Genomic DNA, 23,085 nt, shown 5'->3' on the forward strand with positions numbered 1-23,085 from the left:
GGACGTAAACGGGGTTTTAAAATTTTAGTCCTAGTAGTTTGCCAGTCCACAAAATAATTATTTTATTTCTGCCGGTCCACGGGTGTAAAAAGGTTGAAAAACACCGCTCTATGAAACAGAAAAAAATAAGTTTGTCTCATAGATGCAGACACTGTTCATCTCATCCTCCAAGCCCAAATACATCATCAGGCCACTCAGTGGTATAAATTAATATCTGGATTTTTAAATAAGAAACCAAAAACTGGTCTTCGAGACATTTGGAGCATTGAGATCAAGCATCAAATTATTGCATCTCAATGGCCACGTATTTGGGCAGAGAACTTTTCAGCACCCCCTCATACAGTATGTACTCCCTTAGAAATGCTGCTCTGTTAAGTAATAAATAGATACACAAAAAGCAGTAGAAATCTAATAGACTCTCAGAGCGACCCACCCTGTCTCAAGCACTATAAAAGGATGACAATACTAAATATATTAAGTGAAGAGAGGAATCCTCAGTGAGAATAATAATAATAAATGAGAAACTTTAATTAATGTGATATACGGTAAATGCTAAAGTGAAAACAGGATAAGTCGCTCTGAAAGTCCCCCAGCCAGCTCCTAGGCAAAAATGAATGTAAGACTTAGTTTGAAAACATCGTTCGTTCGACTGCAATCAACGGCGGGGCAGGAATCCACCACCATGTAGTCAGGTTCTACCAAGCTCGGTTTCAGAGACTCTGGGTCCCTTCCTCAGGAACCTGTTACCAATACAGAGGAGACATCAGCAACGTAGCCATTAGCGGCACAGAAACAAGCCAGCCAGCAGGAGAAAGGTTAATTCAAGTTTCTCATTTATTATTATTGTTCATTGATTTGAGCACACGTGAGGTGTCCAGTGATGGTGTGCAAGTGGAGGTCGTTTGACCTTTACCACTTTGTGTAAAGTGCTGGAGAATTTCTCCCTTCGCTTACCTCCCACACTGAGGACTCCTCTCTTCACATACTATATTTAGTATTGTCATCCTTTTATAGTGCTTGAGACAGGGTGGGTCGCTCTGAGAGTCTACTGCTTTTTGTATATCTTTTAAGTATCTGCTGCAGTTTTTTCTTTGGAATTTTTTTGGATTGTGATCTGTTAAGTAAAGCAAACTGATTATCTGGTAACATCTGAAAAAGAAAAGCCAGAGATGAAAACCTGAGTGAGCTTCACAGTGGCTCTAATCACATTTGCACTGAGTGGTCCATCTAGTCCAGCAACCCGTCTTCAGCAACATTTCATGCTAGCCCCCATCTACTTCCCCTTTTCTGTCTTGAGCCCAGTGGTATAGTAAGGAGGGGGGGGGGCGAGGGGGCGGTCTGCCCTGGGTACTGCCTTCCTAAGGGCACGGCACCCCTCCTCCTTTCTCCTCCCCACTCCTCTCCTTGCTGCGCATGTGCTCCTTGCCTTCCCCCTTACCTTTTTTTACGTCCCCGGTATGAGGTTGCTACCCGCGTTGGCATCAACACTCCCTCTGATGTCATTTCCGGGACCTGCCCCTAGGAAGTGATGTCAAAGGGCAAGCTGACACCAATGGGGGCATGCTGCTCACGCCGTAGAAGTTAAAAAGGTATGGAAAAAGGGCAGGGGGCAGGGAAGAGGGCAGAGGAAGGGCGCCACCGCCCCGGGCACCACTCGCCCTTACTATGCCACTGCCTGAGCCTATGGTAGAGAGGCAGAGTAGCAGAAAAAAAACCAGAAAGACAATGGGGGTAGCCTCAGAGGTCTCTATTTATTTATTTTATTTAAAAAAATTTCTTTACTGCTTAAATCAAAGTGTATTACAGTAAAACATACATCATTTACCACCGAGCTTTGAATTATAGAGACAAGTATAAAGGACTCTACCAATTAAAGACCAAAGATCTATACGTTATGATCAGGGCTGGCTCAACTATTGCACCAGGTGAGGCTCTGGCCCGGGGCACCGGAGATACAGGGCACAGAAATCCCTGGCCCCAGAGCTCATCACTAGTGCTTACATAGTCCAAAGCTTTCTCCTCCTTCTCTCTCAGTCTAACATTTCTCCCCCTTCTCTCTCCAGCCCCTAGACTGGCATTGCTCCCTCTCCTCTCTCCCTCCCTCCTTCTTGATGGCCGTATGGATGGGTCATCCCTCCATCTGGCTGGCAGGCCCGCCATCCTCCGAATGGCAGGCCTGCTTTTTCCCGGTGCATTGTGGGATACACCGGGGAGGGGCCTAGGGCCTGATTGGCCCAGGCACCGAAGGTCCCCCCCCCACAGGAGGGGCCTTAGGCACCTGGGCCAAACAGAATTGGGCCAGTTGCCTAATGCCCCAACTATGGGCGGGGCCTTAGGCACATGGGCCAATCTAAGATGTTCCCATTATATTGTCCATTAAATCCTGGTGGAAGCACTAACCTTGCTCCTCTGAGGATGGCCCCATGTACTCCTTGAATGTCTCAAGATGAGAATCAAGGACATGAACTTTGAGGGACATACTACAGCCCTTTTTACTGAACTGCTCCTCTTTCCTTCTAAAACCTCTGCTCCTCTCCCTCTGTTTCCAATCTCTGTAAATAATACTGTTATTATTCCTGTTTCCTCTGCTCATAACCTTAGAGTTGTCTTCGACTCTGACCTTTCATTCAACAGACCGCTAAAGCCAGTCACTTCTATCTCTACCACATCACCGAAATATACCCCTTCCTCTCTGAGCACATTACTCGGACCAGTGTCCACACTCTCATAACTTCATGCTTAGATTATTGCAATCTACATCTAACATGCCTCCCACTGAACCACCTCTCCCCCTGCAATCTGTATAAAACTCGGCTGCACAACTTATCTTCTGCCAATCTCACTACAGTCACCTCAACCCTCTCCTCAAATCACTTCACTGGCTTCCTATGAACCTTCACATATAGTTCAAACTCCTATTACTAACCTACAAGTGTGTTCCTTCTGTAACCCCTCAGTATCACTCCTCTCTTCTCTATCCTTACACACCTCCCTGAGAAATCCATTCTTCAGACAAATTGCTTTTTATCTGTACCCTTCTCTTCCACTTCCAATTCCAGACTGTTCCTTCATTCGTTCGTGCTTAAACTACTGCAACCCGCTACTCTCAGGCCTTCTGCTTAGCCATCTCGCTCCCCTCCAATCTGTCCAGAATTCGGCTGCATGACTCATATTCCAGGAGAGCCATTTTACTCATGTTACCCGTCTCCTAAAGTCACTTCATTGGCTTCCCACCCATTTCCGAATACAATTCAAACTCCTCTTACTAACCTACAAATGCACTCACTCATCTGCCACTCACTATCTCTCTTCAGTAATCTTCCCCTATGTTCCCCTCCATGAGCTCTGCTCAGCTGGTAAGTCCCTCCTATCTGTGCTTTTCTCTTCAACTGCCTCCAGACACTGTCCCTTCTGCCTTGCTGCGCTGTATGCTTGGAACAAGCTGCCCAAATCCCTACGGTGGCCTCCGTCTCTGGCAGTGTTCAAGGCCCAGTTAAAAGCCCACCTCTTTGAGAGTGCTTTCAACTCCTAACTCCTCTCACCTTGGGTTCTGCATCCCCAACCCTATATGTCATGTCTGTCTGTCCAAGTTAGATTGTAAGCTCTTTCGAGCAGGGACCATCTATAAATGTCAAAATGTAGTGCTGCATATGCCTTTCAGTGCTATATAAATGATAGATAAATAGTAGTAGTTCCTTTCAGCTTGCTGCCTTTTATGCTTGGAACAAACTACCGGAGTCCATCCGCCATGCCCCTTCCCTTTGTAATCGATGGTTACTAACAAAATAAAAATCCCAAATAAAAGATTGCTTATCTAGATTTGCAAGCCTGATGTTTCAGGGAAGCTCAGAAGGCTCTGGCTGGACATGTCAGAGTGTATGATTGATTAAGAAGTGCATTTTATTAATTTCTGGAAAATAATGTTTTTGAAGGAGAATAAATATTTTGATTTGCAAAAGCTCTGAACCTGGCTCTGCAGCATTTGGAATTCTGTGCTTCATGTGTCATCTGCAGAATCCTTGGCTGCACAGCTCTGAGATAATCAGAATCCACTGTTTTTTTTTTTTTAAAGTTCAGTTACAGCAAATGCTTTAGAGGCAATGCTGCAGAAGAGGCTGGCTGTGTGTGAGAAGCAGTTTTAGGTTGGAATGTGGATTCTTAGTAAATAGTCTTTGGGAAGACCTTAACAGAGTGAAAGCGTTATGTTTTTCCTATGAAAGAAAGACTATTTTAACCTTTTCCTATCGTAATAAATTTTACGTCACGCTGGTTCCAATCGTAATTATTTTAGCAAAGTTTTGTATTATTCACCGCTATCATTTACGGCTATTGTAAACATAATGTAAATAAGTCATAAGTCTGTAAATTCAAATATTTTGTGTTCCTGGCTCTTTATTAGTCCATACAGACTGTTTATCCACTGTCTATGTCATTTTTGGAATGTCCTGTCATCTGGTACACACGATAGGAAAAGGTTAAAGGTTTAATAGAAGGTAGAAAGATAACAGTGGGAAACTGCAGCTGGAATGTAGGAGAGTAACTGCCAACAGTGAAAGAGAAAAAAAGATTGTGGAAGATCTGCTGTTTGACTGTACTGTATATTTGAGTGAAAAGTGTTGTGAGAGAATTAGCGTCTGATGAAGATAAAGGGCTCCTTTTACTAAGCTGCGTTAGGGCTTTAACGCGTGGAATAGCGCGCACTACATTGCTCCGCGCACTAGACGCTAATGCCAGCATTGAGCTGGTGTTAGTTCTAGCCACCTAGCGCGCGGTGTAGCACATGGTAATATCCTGCGTGTGCTAAAAACGCTAGCGCACCTTAGTAAAAGGAGCCCAAAGTGGTGTGAGAGTTTTATTTTTTTAATTCTTTATTCATTTTCAAACTTTACAATCAGTGTGACAATATGTCCAAACAAATTAACAATAAATATATCACTTAATAATCATCAATGATACAAATAATATGCTCTTATCTCCCACCCTTCTCACCCTTTCCTGTCATATAATCAAATACCTTGTACAATATGTAATAATAAAATTATTCCCCCTCCCCCCCGCTCACAATTGAACTTGTAAATTTAAGGGAAAAAATGTAATCTAAAATGAGTTTTAAAAGTAAATTAATACTACTGCAGATAGAAGAATTGAGTGCAGTGAGATACTGTTTTTTTTTAATAGAATCTAAGAAACAAAGGAGTTTTAAATATAGTTGCTGGTTTATTCCAGTTCCTGTATAATTTTCTTAAAAAAAAAAAAAAAAAATGAAGTTGAGGTATTGCAACTGTAGTTCTTTGGACTGTTAATTGTGTCCTGTGTGATTTAATTTACTACGCACAACCTGGAACTGAGAAATGATATAACCTCAGATAAAATCTAAATCTGTAAGAGGAGTTGGGTCAAAAGGGGTTTATGAGCAAAAGGATTTTTGAGAATTTAGAAGCTTAATAAATTAGAGGCTCTGAAGCACTAGTACTGCCCTGTGTTCTTCAAGAGCTAAAATTGAGGGTTTCCTTTCCTTTTTCTCAGAAGTATGTATAAAAGAGCCAGAGTGCTGCTGTTTGAATTCCTCTGCAGCCAAAGTGAACAGCACTGCAATCTTCAAAACTCTCCTATAGGAAAGCTAGGGAACCAATGTGAAAGTACAATTAGGACAATTTTAGGAAAGAGAAATTATTTTTATTATAAGAGTTTAGAGCTGCAGTTATAGGTATCCTGACTGATATGTTTTACACATAGCACACTCACCAAGGGAGTTAGTTTCCCTCCAGATCTTTTATTTAAGAACTAGTATTTTAGCCCGTTACATTAACAGGTGCTAGAATATGTCTGTCTGTCTATCTTTATTTCCATCTCTCTCTCTCTGTCCTGTTGTCTTTCTTTCTGTCTGTCTCTGTCCCTGGCCCCCTTTGTCTGTCTGTCTTTCTGTGTCTCTCTCTGTCCCTGTGTCTTTCTTCTTTTCTTTCTGTCTCCCTTCCTCCCGCTGGTGTTAGAATATATGTATGTGTTTCTTTCTGTTTCTCTCCATACTCTCACTCATCTTGTCATCTCCCTTTTGACCTCATACAAATGGCTCACCACTTTCAGAATACCCCTCCCTCTCTCCACTGGTCAGGCTATATCTCCCTGTCCCTTTCTCTTCATCCCCTAGCATCTTCTTATCCCAGCTCTCTGCCCTCCCATGGATTATTATTTCCTCCATTTTCTGTTGTTCTTCTTCCTTCCCCCTTGATGCTGAACAATAAGATGGAGGGAAAAAAGAGATGCTGCATCTCTCTCCCCTTTCCACCCCCAGACCTAACATTTCTCCCTCCCTTCCATCCCTAGGTCCAACTTCCCTCCCCCAGGTCCACCATCTCTCCCCAATAGTCCTCCCTTCAAGTATCTCTTTCCCCAGATCCAGCTTCTCTCCCTTCAGACCATTACCTACCATCTCTCTCTCTCCTGTGTTCCTGGCCCCATAAGCTGTCCGACGCAGGTGGGGATCGTGAGAGTAGCCACCGCTGCGTCTTTGAAAGAACCGTAAGCCGCGCATACGCACTTCCTATGGGTTGCTACAGCTCACGGAAAACGGACGCACGCATAGGAAGTGCGCATGTGCGGCCTAGCCTTTTATTATATTAGATAGGTTTGGGGAAGAACAAGAGAAGAGAAAGTCACCACAAGAAAGGGGAAGAACCGACGATTCATGCAAGCGGGAAGACTTCAAAATTCAAGGTTTTTGGGACTGATAGTTCAAAACACTCCTTACACAAAGTTGGGATAAGCTGAAATTTAATAAAATGCTAAATATTAATGTTTGGAAACACTTTGGAAATTAATTACCCTTTTTATGAATCTGCGTTAGGTTTTGTTTTTTTTTATTGCTGGCCGTGGTGGTATTAGCTCCAACATCGAAGCTAATACCGCCATTGCAGCTTCATAAAAGGGGGGGGGGGAGGTAAGTTTACACTTTGCTATGTGTTTCTTTTTGGAAAAATATAATTTAAATGGTTACAAGAGTTGAAAAGAAGTACTGTACAAATTTTTTTCTCTTATTTTAGAATGTAATACTGGCCAGCAGGGACCTGTTCTCAAAAAAGTATTATAATTATTTATTGTAATATTTTTGTAATTTTCAACTTGTTCATATTTTCTTTAACTGGTTTTACAAGTTTAAAATGCAATAAAGTTCCCTTGCACATATAATTAAGCACTAGTAATTGAGATTGATTCTCATTTAGTCTCACACAAATTTTACTAAATTATTATTTTTAAAAAAATGTAATGCCCCCTGCAGGGTGGCTCTGGGTTCGAGGCCCAACTTGGCTGATTTGCAGGTTACAGACGATTCCAAATTGCCTCAGACTGGTCACATTACTACTACTACTACTGCTACTCCTCCTCCTCCTCATACTATTTATCACTTCTATAGCACTGAAAGGCTTATGCAGTGCTGTACATTTTGACATTTAATAGACGGTTCCTGTACAGAGGAGCTTACAGTCTAACTTGGACAGACAGACATGACATATAGGGTTGGGAATGCAGATCCCAAGTAAAAGGAGTTAGGAGTTGAAAGCAGTCTCAAAGAGGTGGGTTTTTAACTTGGTTTTGAACACAACCAGAGACGGAGTCCATCTGGAGTTGTCAGTGGAAGAGAAAGGCACAAATAGGAAGGACCTACCGGCTGAGCAGAGCTCATGGGAGGTATATAGGGGGATAAATGAAGAGAGATAATGAGGGATTTGGACTGTATTCAGAAATGGATGGGGAGCCAATTAAGTGACTTTAGGAGACAGGTAATATGAGTATAGCAACTGAATTTTGAATGGATTGAAGGGGAGAAAGACGGCTGAACAGAAGACCCGTGAGTAGTGAGTTGCAGTAATCTAAGTGTGAGGTAATGAGGGCATGGATAAGGGTTTTGGTAGTGTGCTCAGAGAGGAGAGGTTGGATTTTGGAAATATTGTAGAGGAAGAAGCGGCAGGTTTTAGTGGTATGTTGTATCTGGGTAGAGAAGGAGAGAGAGGAGTCAGAGATGACCCCGAGATTGCAAGCTGACAAGACAGGGAGGATGAAAGTTGTCCACAGAGATAGAGAAAGGGGGAAGTGGGGAGATGGGTTTAGGTGGGAAGATGAGCAGCTCTGTTTTAGCCATATTCAGCTTTAGATGGTGGCGAGACATCCAGGTGGCAATGTCGGACAGGCAGGCTGAGACTCGGATCTGGATTTCAGTAGAGATATCTGGTGTGGATAGGTAGATCTGGGAGTTGTCAGCATAGAAATGATACTGAAAACCATGGAAGGAGATCAGCGCTCTAAGTGAGAAAAGGAGTGGTTCCAGGACAGAGAGCCTTGAGGTACATCAATTGATGGCTGTGGAAGAGTAAACACCGTTACATACACTGAAGGTGCAATGAGAGAGATAGGAAGACAACCAGGAGATACAAGAAGCCTGGAATCCCAGCGATGACAGTGTATCAAGGAGTAGGTGGTGATCAACAGTATCAAAAGTGACAGATAGATCGAGAAGGATGAGAATAGAGTAGAAGCCTTTGGATCTGGCAAAGAACAGGTCATTGGAAACTTTAATAAGGGCAGTTTCTGTGGAATGCAACAGGTAAAAGCCTGACTGAAGCGGATCAAGAATACCTTGTAATGAGAAAAGGTCTAGGCAAAGGCAGTGAACAGCACATTCAAGTACCGTAACTTGGAGGGGGAGAAGGGAAGGAGTGAGATGGGACAATAATTGTAGGGGCATGTGGGGGTCTAGTGAGGGTTTTTCGTGGAGGAGTGTGACTACAGCATGATTGAAGGCATTGTGGCAGAAGCAAAGACTAGACATCAAAAGTTTGGCATTGGATTTGATGAGACCAAGATTTCTGATCAAGAGGTCCTTTTGGTTTGGATAGTATGGGTTTCTCTCATCAGCTGCATCACTGATATTGTAAACTGGATCTACAATGTCTCCCTCACTTTCTGACTTGCTGTTGTCTTCTGAAGACAGCTGCTCTTTCTCTAGGGAAGTGAGTGCGGGATGACCTGAACAATGTGGCACCAGGGCAATGGATGAAGGAATGTCCAGATATGTGATTGCAGATGCATGCTTGCCAATTTTAAATTTGGAAGCATCCACCATGCAGAAGTAGTAGTTGCTTGAGTGGTCAGTGGGTTTCCATCAAATTCTTGGGATAGCAAACTTCTTTTCCCCTCTGTACCATCCTGTAGAACAAAATTAAATTGTGGTAATGTAAATTTATTTCACCTATGGCTAATGTGTATAAGATTCTTAAAACATATTTCATATATGATATATTTTCAAATAATATTGACAATTTTTAACATTTAAATATATTTTTTAAATTAAACATTCTAAGAAATTGTATAGCAGAAAATTCCACCATCCTAGTGAGAAACAAAATTGTCTTACTTTCTAGTTTTTGGGCAGTGCTCACATGTGAAGTGAGATGCCCAAGGTTTGTATTGATCCCCAATGGGCATGCCAAAATATGCCATGTAGGCATCGCACACCGTAACTGATGCTTCTATTGAGTACTTTTTCCTTCTTGTCTTGATAAATTGTCCTCATACATAGCAAAATGCATCTGCCATATGTTTGCACCTTAGTCAAAGGGCTCCTAGGTTTACTCAGCTTGGAATCAATCTGGAATGTTAAAAATAAAGAAGTAAATCTCAAAATCTCAATGTCCTGGTCACAAAAGCAAAGTATGAAAGGAATGATAGCCATTTTCTATACTTTTGTGGGCTAGGCAATTAAGAAAGAATACTTATTACCCAGGAAAAAAATTTGTTAAGTGGAGGGGCATTTTTGATAGGACATCTAAGTATGATTTTGGATGTTTCCCGCAAGACGTCCAAAGTTGGAGGCAGAGAAATGGCCATTTTTTTAAATAGGCAACACCGTAAAATGTCTAACTTTTTAAAAAAATTGTGTACTTAGATGTCTTGGCTGCTAGGATGTCCAACCTTAGGATATCCATCTTTGTTTGACATTTTTCACCACAAAACCATCCAAGTTCAAAGCATCCAAATCCAGACCATTTGGATGCGGGAGGGACAAGCACTGTAATGGACTGGCCATATAGGCAAACCAACAGAGCAGTGGGGCACCTTAGATGGCACTGCTGTAAAGGGTGCCAGAAGTACATCTCACCATAATCCCCTTATAATGTATGGTGAGCCCTCCAAAACTCTCCCAAAACGTGTTATACCCACCTATCTACTATCCCAATAGGCCTTCTGGTTGCAGGTGGCACCTATATGGCAGTATAGTAGGATTTTGGTGGGCTCACACTTTCTACCATAAATGTAGTGGTTAGAGCAGCCTATAGGCCTAGGTCCTCCTCTCTATAGCTCACTAGGCTCACCACTCCAAAAGCTACTTAAGCACCTGTATAATGCTGTACTAGGATTTCCCATACTAGGTGCTGCTGTTCTCTAGAGACAGGTATGTACTGTTTCATTCAGACTTTTGGGGGGGTGGGAGGGTCGGTGACCATTGAGGGAGTGTGGAAGGGTTATAACTTAATCCCTTCAGTAGTTATCTGGTCAGTTTGGTACCTTTTTGACACTTAGATGCTTTTAAAATAGGTCTAGCTCAGAATGTCAAAGTTCTATCCAGCACATCTTGGGAAAGGTTCAAGTATTACTGCAAGATGTCCAAGCCTAAGCACACCCAAAGCCCACCTAAAGACATCCCAGAACACACCTCCAAGATGCCACCCTTAAGTTTTGGACACACAGCAGCTAAGGATGCCTCACAAGACATCCAGAAAGATGGTTTTAAAAATCAGCACTTGGATGTTTTGGTGAGAAAAATGTCCAAGTGCCGATATATGACATTTTTGGACATCTTAGTGTTTTGAAAATGCCCCAATAGTGTAATTATGGCTATATTTATACAGGTAAAAGGCCCATAACCCCAGGTGTACAGTATAGAATTGCCTTTCATGTGTGTACATGCAGATTTTAAATATACATTCCTACCATTGTTCCCTGTAAGCTGAGTAGGAGTCCTCCAGCTTTAGTCCTGCTAGTTGGAAGTGCTGTTTCACAATGACATTTTCAATAGGAACAGTCAAATTCTCCAAGATTCTAGGGGACCTGACTGTCCTAACAATTGAAAATGCAATTTATTGAAGCACCCCCATCCCCCCACTCATACACACTGGCCTCAAAGGAGTTGGAGGACTTACACTCAGCTTAAAGGGAACAGTGATGCCTCCCTCATAAATCTATATTTTCTCTACTTAGACTACACCCCCAGATTCCTACTTACTAACTGCATTAAAGCAGTGTATATGGGGTCATGCAATTTAAAAAAAACCCTTTTCAGCATATCAAACAGGCTTTACATATTGAAAATGCTTTATAAAATTAGCCCCATAATGTGCATTAATTTACATTTGCTTATGTTAAACTGCGTTAAGTACATACTTAGCCAACAGACCTCACCGAGAATGGGGCTTGTATTAACATGTATTAAAATGCATTAACACGTGTCAGCTTGTTAACACACATTAGTAAATGTGGTTGGTTGTTATTTTTGACCAATAATCAATCATCACAAACACCCCTTGGTTTAAATGTTTAAGCTGTTGCTGCTATAGTGATAATTGCTGTTTAAATGTTTTTAGAGGTGTTGCAGAGCCAAACTTCATTCCTGCAGTGACATTTAGCTACTATCTGGCAAAAAAACATTGCTATTATCTGACGACCTGAACACTGTCTAAGCTCATTAATGTTTTAGAATGGAAAGAGATATAATCTGTGCTAGGAAAATGTTCAAAATGATGAGTAAAAATATCTTTTGATATCTGATGCGCTATCAAGTCTGGGGTAAGAGCAACAGGCTATGACACTTGAATCGCATGCTGCTTTTACAAACCTAATGGGTGACCTTTAAAAAATTACTTGATTTCCAGTGGTCAAGCTTAAATCCCAAGGTCCATTCCAGGCACTAAGGGCTTATATAAATGGAGGACTGCCACGTCTTTTTTTTTCAGAATGAAACTGGAAATATGTAGTTATGACTTGTCATAGCAGATGGATTTTGGAAAAAGCAGATGTAAAATCAGTCTTCCAAATATTTTTTGCTATATGTTTAATATCTATTACAGAGAAAATGGGGTCCTAATCTGTCATTGCATGAAAGTATTTCCTGCAATGACAGAAACTTTGTACTTCCTATACCATTTTGTAAAATATCTATGATAAGTTCTTCTTGTACAGGTACAATTTTTTTTATTTTGTTTTCTATCCCATTCTCCCCAAAGAGCTCAGTACAGGTTTCAGGTTGACATACATAATATACAGTTAACAGGTTACAATTTACCATAGTTACAGAACAAGTTTTTATCCTAATTTGATAAAAACAAAAACTATGGATACAGATGTTCAGGAGATAATTTATTAAACACTGACATATAAAACCATGAAAATTCATTTAAAAAAGTACAATGCTAAAAAATCCACCCGGACCCTACACGGTCCGTGTTTCGGCAAACACGCCTTCCTCAGGGGTCCAATGGTTTGCAACCTCACATATAAAGAATTGGACTGAAAACAGTCTATTGTCTTTAAACGTGTGAGCAAAGAACACCGCAGACAAGCTGAAGTAGCAGTTTTTGTTTTCATCGGTGGATTGTTTTCACTGTGGATCATCGGGTCTCCCCATTTTTCTTTGTTGTTTATCCTAATTTGACACATACTAGGGATCTAATACCAATATATATAATACCGTGTTTCCCCAAAAATAAGATAGGGTCTTATATTAATTTGTGCTCCAAAAAATGCACTAGGACTTATTTTCGGGGAATGTCTTATTTTTTTATCATGTACAACAATCATTTTTTCCTTCCTCTCCTCCATCCTAATTCTTCCTCTTTCCGTTTACTACCTCACCATGTGCAGCATCTTTCCTTGCCTCTCACCCATCCCCTTGTGCAGCAGCTCCGAGGCCTCAAAAAACAGCAGCAGCGCTCTGAATGAGCTGCTTTGCAGCCTTCCCCATAATGGCTGGGCTCTCCCTCTGCAGCATCTTTCTATCCCTCCCTCCCATCCCTCTGTGCAGCGGAACTCTATTGACCCTCCCACCATGAGCCTGACATACATACCTCCACTCCAAAGCCTCCAAAACAGCAGTGGTAGCAGCGCTCTGAACAGGCTGCATCTTGGCCTTCCCTGCAGGGCCTTCCCTCTTTCACATCACTGATGGTGCAGGGGGACGGGTTGCCTGAGCTGCTGAGCTGATCACGGCAGCCGCAATGAGCTCAGTGGCCTGATTCAGAACTTATACCTGTTATGACTTGGTCTAAGTCAAAAAGTATAAGTTCTGTCTGGCAACCTGTCAAAGTTTTTTGGTTATAGCTGCCAGACGACTAAGTCTAGGTTGGCCCACCTCCCGTCCACCTCCCACCCTTAGGCACATGGGCCATCCTAAGATTCTGGTTGGCCCATGTGCCTAAGGCCTCTCCTATGGACGGGGCCTTAGGTGTCTGGGCCAATCAGACCATAGGCCCCTCCCCAGTGCATCCCATTCTGAGGAAGGCGGGCCTGCCGGCTGAAGGGAGGATCTGTTCATCCGGCCATCTACTAAGGTTAGGGGGGTTGGGGGAGTTAGGGGGGGTTCAGGGAGGTGGGCAAGTGGGCCAAGGGGGTTTTGGGGGGGTTGTCCAGCAGGAGGAATTGGGCACCCTCCTTCCAGCAATGGCACAGGTGTTGGGGGGGGGTTGTGTCCGGCAGGAGGGATTGGGCACCCTCCTGCCGGTAACTGCGCGGGTGTTGGGAGGTGGGTTTTTGTCCGGGGAAAGTTGGGGGTATCGCGGCAGGAGAGATTAGGTATCTCTCCTGCCATGATCGTTACCGGTGTGGGGGGACAGGTTGCCTGGGCCGCTGAGCAGATCGCGGCAGACACAATCAGCTCAGCGGCCCAATTCAGAACTTATACCTATTTTGACTTGGGCTAAGTCAAAACGTATAAGTTCTGTCTGGTAACCTGTCAAAATTTTTGGGTTATAGATGCCAAATGACAAGTCTAGGTCGACCCACCTTCCGCCCACCTCCTGCCCTATCCACTCCTCCAAAAGCACCCCTTTTCATTCTGGACTTACAGAGGCAGTGAAAAGGCCTAAGCTGGTTTTAGATACATCTAAAACCAGTTTTGATTATCTGTACTTGGATGATCTGTCTTTTTGATCGTCCAAGTACTGACTTAGGCTGCTTTTTGGATGTGTTTTTAAAATTATTATTATGAGCCCCATAGTGCATAATATTTTCCATCCTACTACACTTGTACATTGGAAGAATGATGTGCAAGTCAATAAGTAAGTCCTTGCTCCCAGATCCACTGGAAAGCTGAACACAGTGCAGCTCTGGAACATCAGAGACCCTAATGGATGATAACATATCAATACATTTGTTTAGTTGGAAGCTGTGGGAATGCCAGCCAATATAGTGTTTTTGAAAGAGATGGAGGTTCCTGGAAATATTCTTTTTTTTTAATTTCTTTATTTATAATTTTAATAATTGACAATAATTACAGGTCAATAAAAGAAAACATGCAGTGTAAATTGAAATTAAATCAAAATTCCAAACAACTAAAGAATATTAAAATATACATCGCATTATTAGTCCACAATTTTAGGAGACGAGGCTGATGAAAAAGACTGAAATAAATCATCAAGGTAATTAATATAAGGCAAAAAAAGATAGGCGTTTTGAGTGCTCTTGAACCAATATTTTGAGCTTAACAAGAGAACAAGGAAGCTCATGAAGACTCTCTATCAGAAATAAATTTAGATAACTGCTGTGAATCATAAAATACATATCTATTCCCCCCATATGTCAAAATGCATTTACAGGGATATCTTAGGACAAAGGTCACCCCTAGCTGAATAGCCTGTGGTCTCAATATTAAGAATTGTTTTCTTCTTTTCTGGGTCGAGCGAGATACATCAGGGTACATCCTAATTATATTTGTCATAAATGGAACATCTCTATGCTTAAAAAACATTTTAAGCAGCCAATCCCTGTCTGAGTCAATTGCAAACTGTACTATTAATGTAGCAGGGACCTGATTCTCCGTATCCGACCTCTCTAGAAAATGTGTTAAATCCAAACTATCAACAGATAAATTCTGTTGATTTGGATTTTGGGATTTAACTCTCGTTGGCAGGTAATATATTTTTGTGAGAGGTGGGTATGAAGTTTCTGGTACCTTCAAAATTTCTGACAAATATTTTTTAAACATAACTAGGGCAGTTGTTGTTTGTACTTTTGGAAAGTTAATGATCCGAAGATTACATCTTCTAACAGAATTTTCCAGCATTTCTTGCTTAAAGTGCAAACTAGCACTGTCCTTAATCCAAGCCTGGGCTTGTACTTCCAAAGTTTTTACTTTAGGCTCAATGTCACTCATTTTATTTTCCAGACTTGTAACTTTATCTTTAAGTTCCAAATTTTCCGATATAACAGTAGTACAACTCAAAGATAATTGTTGAATTTGACTCCCCAGTAAAGTTTGCATATTGGATATGGCCTCCCATATGGATTCCATCGTAATTACCTTAGGCCTTTGCAAGGGAACAGTCTCAGTTCCAGGAATCCCTGCAGTGCCCATCGAGCCAGATATCACTTCATTTATCAAAAGATTTTCTTGGGCTACTGAAATACCTGTAGCCGCCAAAGAACTTGAAGAGTCTCCCTGGGCTTGCTGTGAACTCCTCACCGTTTGCTGTGATCTTAAGAACACTTCCTCCCCCCTTCCAGGGTTGGTCCTCCCAAACGGAGAGGACAGCAAGAGGGCATCTTGAGCCGGTGAGTCAACAATGGACTCCTCCATCGCAGCGGGGCAGCTAGGCGGTCTTCGCTCGTCCGGAGACAGAATAACAGCCTCAAAGGAGAGATCCTGCACCTCAGCCTGTGCAGTCTCTCCAGCCGTGGCACCCTCCGGTTGTGGCGTTCGTGAGCCGCGCTCTACGAAGACGTCCATCGGACCCAATGGTGCCGCTGTCTCAACGGGAAACACCCGAAGTTTTGACTTTCTTTTTACCATCACTTTCAGGAAATCTACACCATGAGCACGACGGCTTCTCTGCAGCTACTCCCAATCCGCCATCTTAGGTGAGCTCCGCCTCCCTCTGGAAAGATTCTGATCCAGGTTTTTAAGTGACTTTCAGTGTTCTTTGACTAGTGTGCTACAATGAAGCCTATAAAATGTTTTACTTTTGAGGCCGATTATTTGAGAAGGACTTACAGATGGAGGAGCTCAGCCTGCTTGCCAGTATTTCTGTCTGTTATCACATGTTCCTCCTATTTGTGTTCTGTATTCTTTTAAGTGCTGATCAAAGCCAAGCCTGTTGCTATGTGATCTTGAAATGTCTATCCAGGTATCCATGGTGCCATGGCATGGAAGATTCTTATAGCATGGTTTTGCAGAGTCAAATAACTTTATTTCTAGCAAGGGATGCTAGAGTGAGCTGCTTCCTGTGGATAGTAAATTGAAATTCTGAACTCCAGCATTATAGTCATTATACTAAGACTCACGTTAAATGATTTTGGATGCAAAAGCTCCATTTATAGGGCTAAGTGTCCCAATCCAAGGGAAGAAAAAAGCCTCAGGTCTTATAGGTAGAGCCCAATGCTCAAACCTCCTCTGCCCACATCATCGGCAAAAACTTTCGCTGGAAGTGCCTATATACCACTGTGAATATTTTATTAGGGACTAAAATTTTCAATTAACAAAATAACTGTGTTGCCTAGCTTATGTGGAACATTTGCCATTTTTGAAACGGTGTGATTTCTCTAATCTAATCTTCAATTTCTGGGTCGCTCTATGCTTATCTAGGTTTGAGGCAACTTACAAATCAAGAAGTTTACATTACATTTAGGAGTGACAACAATTAAATAAAGTAAGCACATTGAGCTGTCATTAGAATTACAGAACAACAGTTTGAAGTACAATACAATTGAATTAGATAGAAGTAGATTGGTGCAATTATGTTATGTAGAGTTTTGGGAGGGAGCTCTTGTGGTTTCTGGAAGGGTGAAATGCTGTGTAAGTGCTATGGAAGAGCATACTTGTTAAGTATCAAAAGAATCTTCAGTTTCTTTCAAAATCTGGGGGTAGTTAGGTTTTGTCTTGATAATTGTTGGAAGATTGTTCCAGGTCTTGGTGCCGAGGTAAGTGAGTATTGAGTTAAATATGCACTTGTATTTTACACCTTTGGGAGAGAGGACTGATTGAAATGTTTTAAGTTTTCTGGCTGATATTGACCAAGAGTTGATGAAAAGGGTTTGCATATAGGATGTAGAACATTACATATGATATTTTGAAGGTGGTGCGAGCATTAATAGGTAGCAAGTGTAGTCTACTTTAGTAAGGTGAGAATAGGAGTTTGTTTAGGAATGAACTTAAGACTTTGCTCTTTCATCAGGCCTTTGCAGAATGTTGAGTACTTACAGTATGTGCCATTGGGCCTGATAGGCATTGTTGGTTATTTTTGATGTTTCTTGCATACTAGTGATGTTTGTTTGAATTTTAATTGTGAATGTTTGATACATGAATCACCTAGACTTTCATGATAGTGCAGTATATACTAAACTAAACCTTAAGTTTATATATCACATCCTCTCCATAGAGATGGAGCTCGGCATGGTTTACAGGAACTTTAATATAAGGAAGGAAAAAATAATAAGAGTTAGTGATTATAAAGAGGGTAGTGAGATTTACATTTTTGAGAATAGTCAAGTTTTCAGATGCTTTCGGAATAATTGGAAGGAGCCCAGATTCCGCAGCAGGGCAGGAAGGTTATTTCAAAGCTCAGTGATTTTGAAGAAAAGAGATTTCCCTAATTTGCCAGCATAGATAACGCCTTTTAGTGAGGGGAAAGATAGTTTAAGTTTTGGGATGGATCTGGTAGTGGCAGGTCATGGAGAATTCCAAGATAGTGGAATTAGAGAAGGAAGAATGCCATGCAAGATCTTGAATGTTAGGCAGGCACACTTAAAGTGAACCCTAGAAATTACTGGAAGCTAGTGAAGTTTTGACAGAAGTGGGGAAACATGATCAAATTTACTTTTTGCGAAGATCAACCTAGCTGCAGTATTCTGGATCTGCTGAAGTCTTTGGAGACTTTTCTTGGTTAGACTTAGATAGATGGAGTTGCAGTAGTCCAGCCTGGAAAGGATGATTGTACATGGCAGTAAAATGTTGTTGGTGGAAGAAGGATCTCACTTTTCTCAACATGTGGAGACTAAAAAAAATTTTTTTTACAGAGTGTTAAGATGGTCGTTAAATGAAAGTGTAGAGTCAATAATGATGCCCAAAACTTTGCTTGAGAATTCAATCTGCAGTGTGGAACCAGAAGGTAATGAAATGAGTGTAGGTAGCTGATCTAATTTTGGGCCAAGCCAAAGTAATTTTGTTTTGGGCTCATTCATTCAGCTTCATTTGTACAGTGAGGGCCCAGGATTGGAGTTCCGTTATGCATGCTATTATATTCTCAGTGAAGTTGGTAAGATTAGAATCTATCTCAAGAAGTACAAGGATGTCATCTGCATATGTGTATAATGTTTCAGAGGGAGATAGTTGGAAAACTTTCAAAGTAGACATATAGATGTTGAAAAGAATAGGGAACAGAGGTGATCCCTGCGGGACTCCGCATAACCGCTCCCAAGGAGAAGACATGGTGCCATTTATATTAACAGTATATGAGCGAGAATGTAAGAATTTTGAGAACCAGTCTAAGACTGTGGAATCAATGCCTCTCTCAGAAAGTTGATAAATTAGAATATTGTGATGAACAACATCAAAAGCTGCAGATAGATCGAATTGTAATAGGATAGCAAACTTATTACAAAAGTGAAGGAGGCAGCAGTGGTCACCGGAGCTGTGAGCAGAGGCATGTAGAGGAGATTGTTTTAAAAACTTGTAAAAGCAGGGAAACATCAACGGAGGTCGCAGGCAGCGTGGGGTAGGCGAGAGGTAGCTCCACCCACCATCAGCGCATCATAAACAGCGCGACTCGGCTCCCCCATTAAAGGGAGAGCCGCAGAGAAACAAACAGCCGGTGAAGGAGGCAGCAGTGGTCACCGGAGCTGTGAGCAGAGGCAGGTAGAGGAGATTGTTTTAAAAACTTGTAAAAGCAGGGAAACATCAACGGAGGTCGCAGGCAGCGTGGGGTAGGCGAGAGGTAGCTCCGCCCACCCTCAGCGCATCATAAACAGCGCAACTCGACTCCCCCATTAAAGGGAGAGCCGCAGAGAAACAAACAGCCGGTGAAGGAGGCAGCAGTGGTCACCGGAGCTGTGAGCAGAGGCAGGTAGAGGAGATTGTTTTAAAAACTTGTAAAAGCAGGGAAACATCAACGGAGGTCGCAGGCAGCGTGGGGTAGGCGAGAGGTAGCTCCGCCCACCCCAGCACATCATAAACAGCGCGACTCGGCTCCCCCATTAAAAGGGGGGGGCCAACGGTGCGCAGCCGTTCGGAGCGCGGCGAAGGCGCCTTAAAAAAAAAAAAAAAAAAAGAGCCAGGAAGCATACTAATCTGTACGAAAGGAGGACTACACACACATCTCGCTGGTATAAAAGGATTCACACATAAGATACAAGCAGCTCGAAGGAGGAGCAGAGTATGAGTACCCACGGAAGTCAGAAGATGTGCTTTCCAGTCTTCTGCACAGGCTGCAGTATGTATGACTACCTCCCCTCAGGGACTACGGCATACATTTGCAGTCGGTGCAGGGAGCTGGAAAGCCTGAAACAGCAAGTCTGGTTGCTGGAAGGAACTGTGAAGGAACTAGAAGAACTTCTCATAAATAAAGAGGAAAAGCGCACACAAGAGAGGTTGCCTGTGGAGTCCAGCACCTGTGAAATGATTGAGGAACTGGAGAGATACATCGAGGATGCCCACCAGCAGATTGTGGAGATTCCAGGGCTTGAGATCAGCAACCGAACAAACCAGGAGGATGGAAAAATTGAAACGGAAGGAGGCGCCAATCAAATTGATGGGAAGGTAGAAACGGAGGCCGTAAATGTCCACTTACTCAGCGGAGATGATTGTCAATCTGGGGTTGCACCACAGAAGGAGGATGACAAGACTTACACCATGGATACGGACTTAAGACCACCGAGGAATCTTCAACAGAGGAAGATTGGGATCATAGTTGGAGATTCCATCATAAGAAATGTGGATAGCCACACTGCGGGAGGAAGAGAGGATAGACTGGTCACCTGCCTGCCTGGTGAAAGAGTGAAGGATGTGGCCAGCAGGATCACCAGGATCATAGACGACGCAGGAGGAATGGATACCACCGTGATTATACACGTGGGAACCAACGATGTTAGCGGACGGAAATACAACAGGGAGGAAATGAAGGACCAACTCCGCTCACTCGGAAGGAAATTGAAGGTCAGAGAGGTGAAGGTGGCTTTCTCGGAAATCCTCCCGGTACCAAGAGCGGACGTAATACGACAGAATGAACTGAGAGAAGTAAACGCATGGATGAGGAGATGGTGCGGAGAAGAGGGTTTTGACTTTGTGCGAAACTGGACAACATTCTGGGGAAGTAGCAGGTACTATAGGAAGGACGGCCTAAACCTCACCAAACAGGGAGCTAGAGTCCTGGCTGAGAACATGAAGAAGTCCATTGAGAAGGCTTTAAACTAAAGATCAGGGGAGAGCCGACAGTCGACAAGCAGTCGATGGCCCGGACACCAGGATATCCGGAGGAGGAAACTACAAGCAACCACAAAACTATAGGGGAAGTACAGGAAGAAACTACAAAAGGAAATGAGAAAGATCAGATAGATACAAAAAGGGAAGCGAGGACCACTAAATCCAGGAAATTAGCACAAACAAATCTCAAATGTATGTACACGAATGCTAGAAGCTTAGGAAACAAAATGGGTGAACTGGATGAACTAGCAAAAAGAAAACAACTGGATATCATAGGAATAACAGAAACATGGTGGAATGAAGAAAATGAATGGGACACGGCATTAGATGGATATAAGCTATACAGAAGAGATAGGATTGGGCAAAAAGGGGGGGTATTGCCCTGTACATCCAAGAAGAGATAGAATCTATTAGAGTAGGGGAGACGGAAGCAAATGGAAAGCTGGAGTCCCTCTGGATAAAGATTCCTGGACAAAAAGAAGCAGACACTAAAATTGGCCTCTATTATCGACCCCCCGGACAGATTGAAGAAACAGATAAAGAAATGATGGACGAAATTAACCGTGGATGTAAATCAGGGAATGTAACGATCATGGGGGACTTCAACTTTCCAGGGATAAACTGGAAAATGGGGACATCAATCTGCGCCAGGGAAACAAGATTCCTGGAAGTGATAGGAGATTGCTTCCTTGAACAAATGGTGGGAGAACCCACAAGAGGAAATGCAATCCTGGACTTGGTCATAAATGGCATTACTGGAAGGAAGCAGATGTAGAGATTATGGCCCCGCTGGGGACAAGTGATCACAATACGATCAATTTTACCATTGGCATTGGAAAAGGGAAACCAATCAAGACTAAAGCCACAACCTTTAACTTCAAAAAAGGGAATTATGACAGCATGAGAACCATGGTTAAAAAACGGCTCAAGAAGGGGAAAGCAGAAATCAAAACAGTTGATCAAGCATGGTCTCTACTGAAAACCACCATTACAGAAGCACAGAATCTTTACATACCAAAGATATCCAAAGGAAGGCGAAAAAAGAACAAAGGAGAACCAGCTTGGCTATCCAAAGAGGTGAAGGATGCAGTGAGGGATAAGAGGAACTCGTTTAAAAAATGGAAACGTGAAAAAACGACAGAGGCCTGGAACTGCCACAAAATCGACCAGAAAAAGTGTCATAAAGCGGTAAGAGACGCCAAAAGAGTCTATGAAGAGAAGATAGCGCAAGAAACCAAAAACTTCAAGCCCTTTTATAGATATATTAAAGGAAAGAAACCAGCAAGGGAGGCAGTGGGTCCTCTAGACGACCAAGGAAAAAAAGGGTCAATTAAAGAAGACAAACAGGTTGCCGATAGGTTAAATTCATTCTTTGCCTCTGTCTTTACAAATGAGGACACTACAACAATGCCAGAAACAAAGAAGATATTCGCCGGAAGCATAGAGGAGTGGCTCGCAACAGTACATGTGGGGTTGGACATGATATACTTTCATATTGATAGACTTAAAAGTGACAAGGCCCCTGGACCAGACGGTATTCACCCAAGAGTATTAAAGGAACTTAAGATAGAAATAGGAGAACTATTACAATCCTTAGCTAACATGTCAATCAGAACCGGGCAAATACCGGATGACTGGAGGATAGCAAATGTCATCCCAATTTTCAAGAAAGGATCAAGAGGTGAACCGGGAAACTATAGACCTGTGAGTCTCACATCGGTTCCTGGGAAGATAATTGAAGCACTAATTAAAGATACCATAGTACAACACCTGGAAGAGCACAACCTAATAAGTGCTAGTCAACACGGCTTCAGGAAAGGGAAGTCATGTTTGACAAATTTAATTCATTTTTTTGACAAGGTGAACAAGCAAATCGACAGTGGAGACCCAGTGGACATAATTTACTTGGACTTCCAGAAGGCGTTTGACAAGGTTCCGCACGCAAGGCTTATGAATAAATTACTAAGTCATGGAATAGGAGGAGAAGTGCACAGATGGATCGGCAAATGGCTAGAGAACAGAAAACAGAGGGTGATCATAAATGGGAAATTCTTGGATTGGGAGAAGGTGACTAGTGGCGTGCCCCAGGGCTCGGTTCTTGGGCCCATCTTGTTCACTATTTTTATAAATGACCTTGAGGAGGGAACGACGTGCAATATAATCAAGTTTGCAGATGATACAAAGCTGTGTCGAGGGGTTGGCTCTCCAAGGGACTGCGAGGATCTTCAGAAGGATCTGAATCAGCTGGAAAAATGGGCGATAAAGTGGCAAATGAATTTCAATATAGACAAATGCAAGGTGATGCATCTGGGAAAGAGGAACAAAGAACATGAATATAGATTATTGGGAGTGACATTAACCGAATGCGAACAAGAAAGGGACTTGGGGGTCCTGATAGACAGAACCCT

Source organism: Geotrypetes seraphini, chromosome 6, assembly GCF_902459505.1.
Source record: "Geotrypetes seraphini chromosome 6, aGeoSer1.1, whole genome shotgun sequence".
NCBI lineage: Eukaryota > Metazoa > Chordata > Amphibia > Gymnophiona > Dermophiidae > Geotrypetes > Geotrypetes seraphini.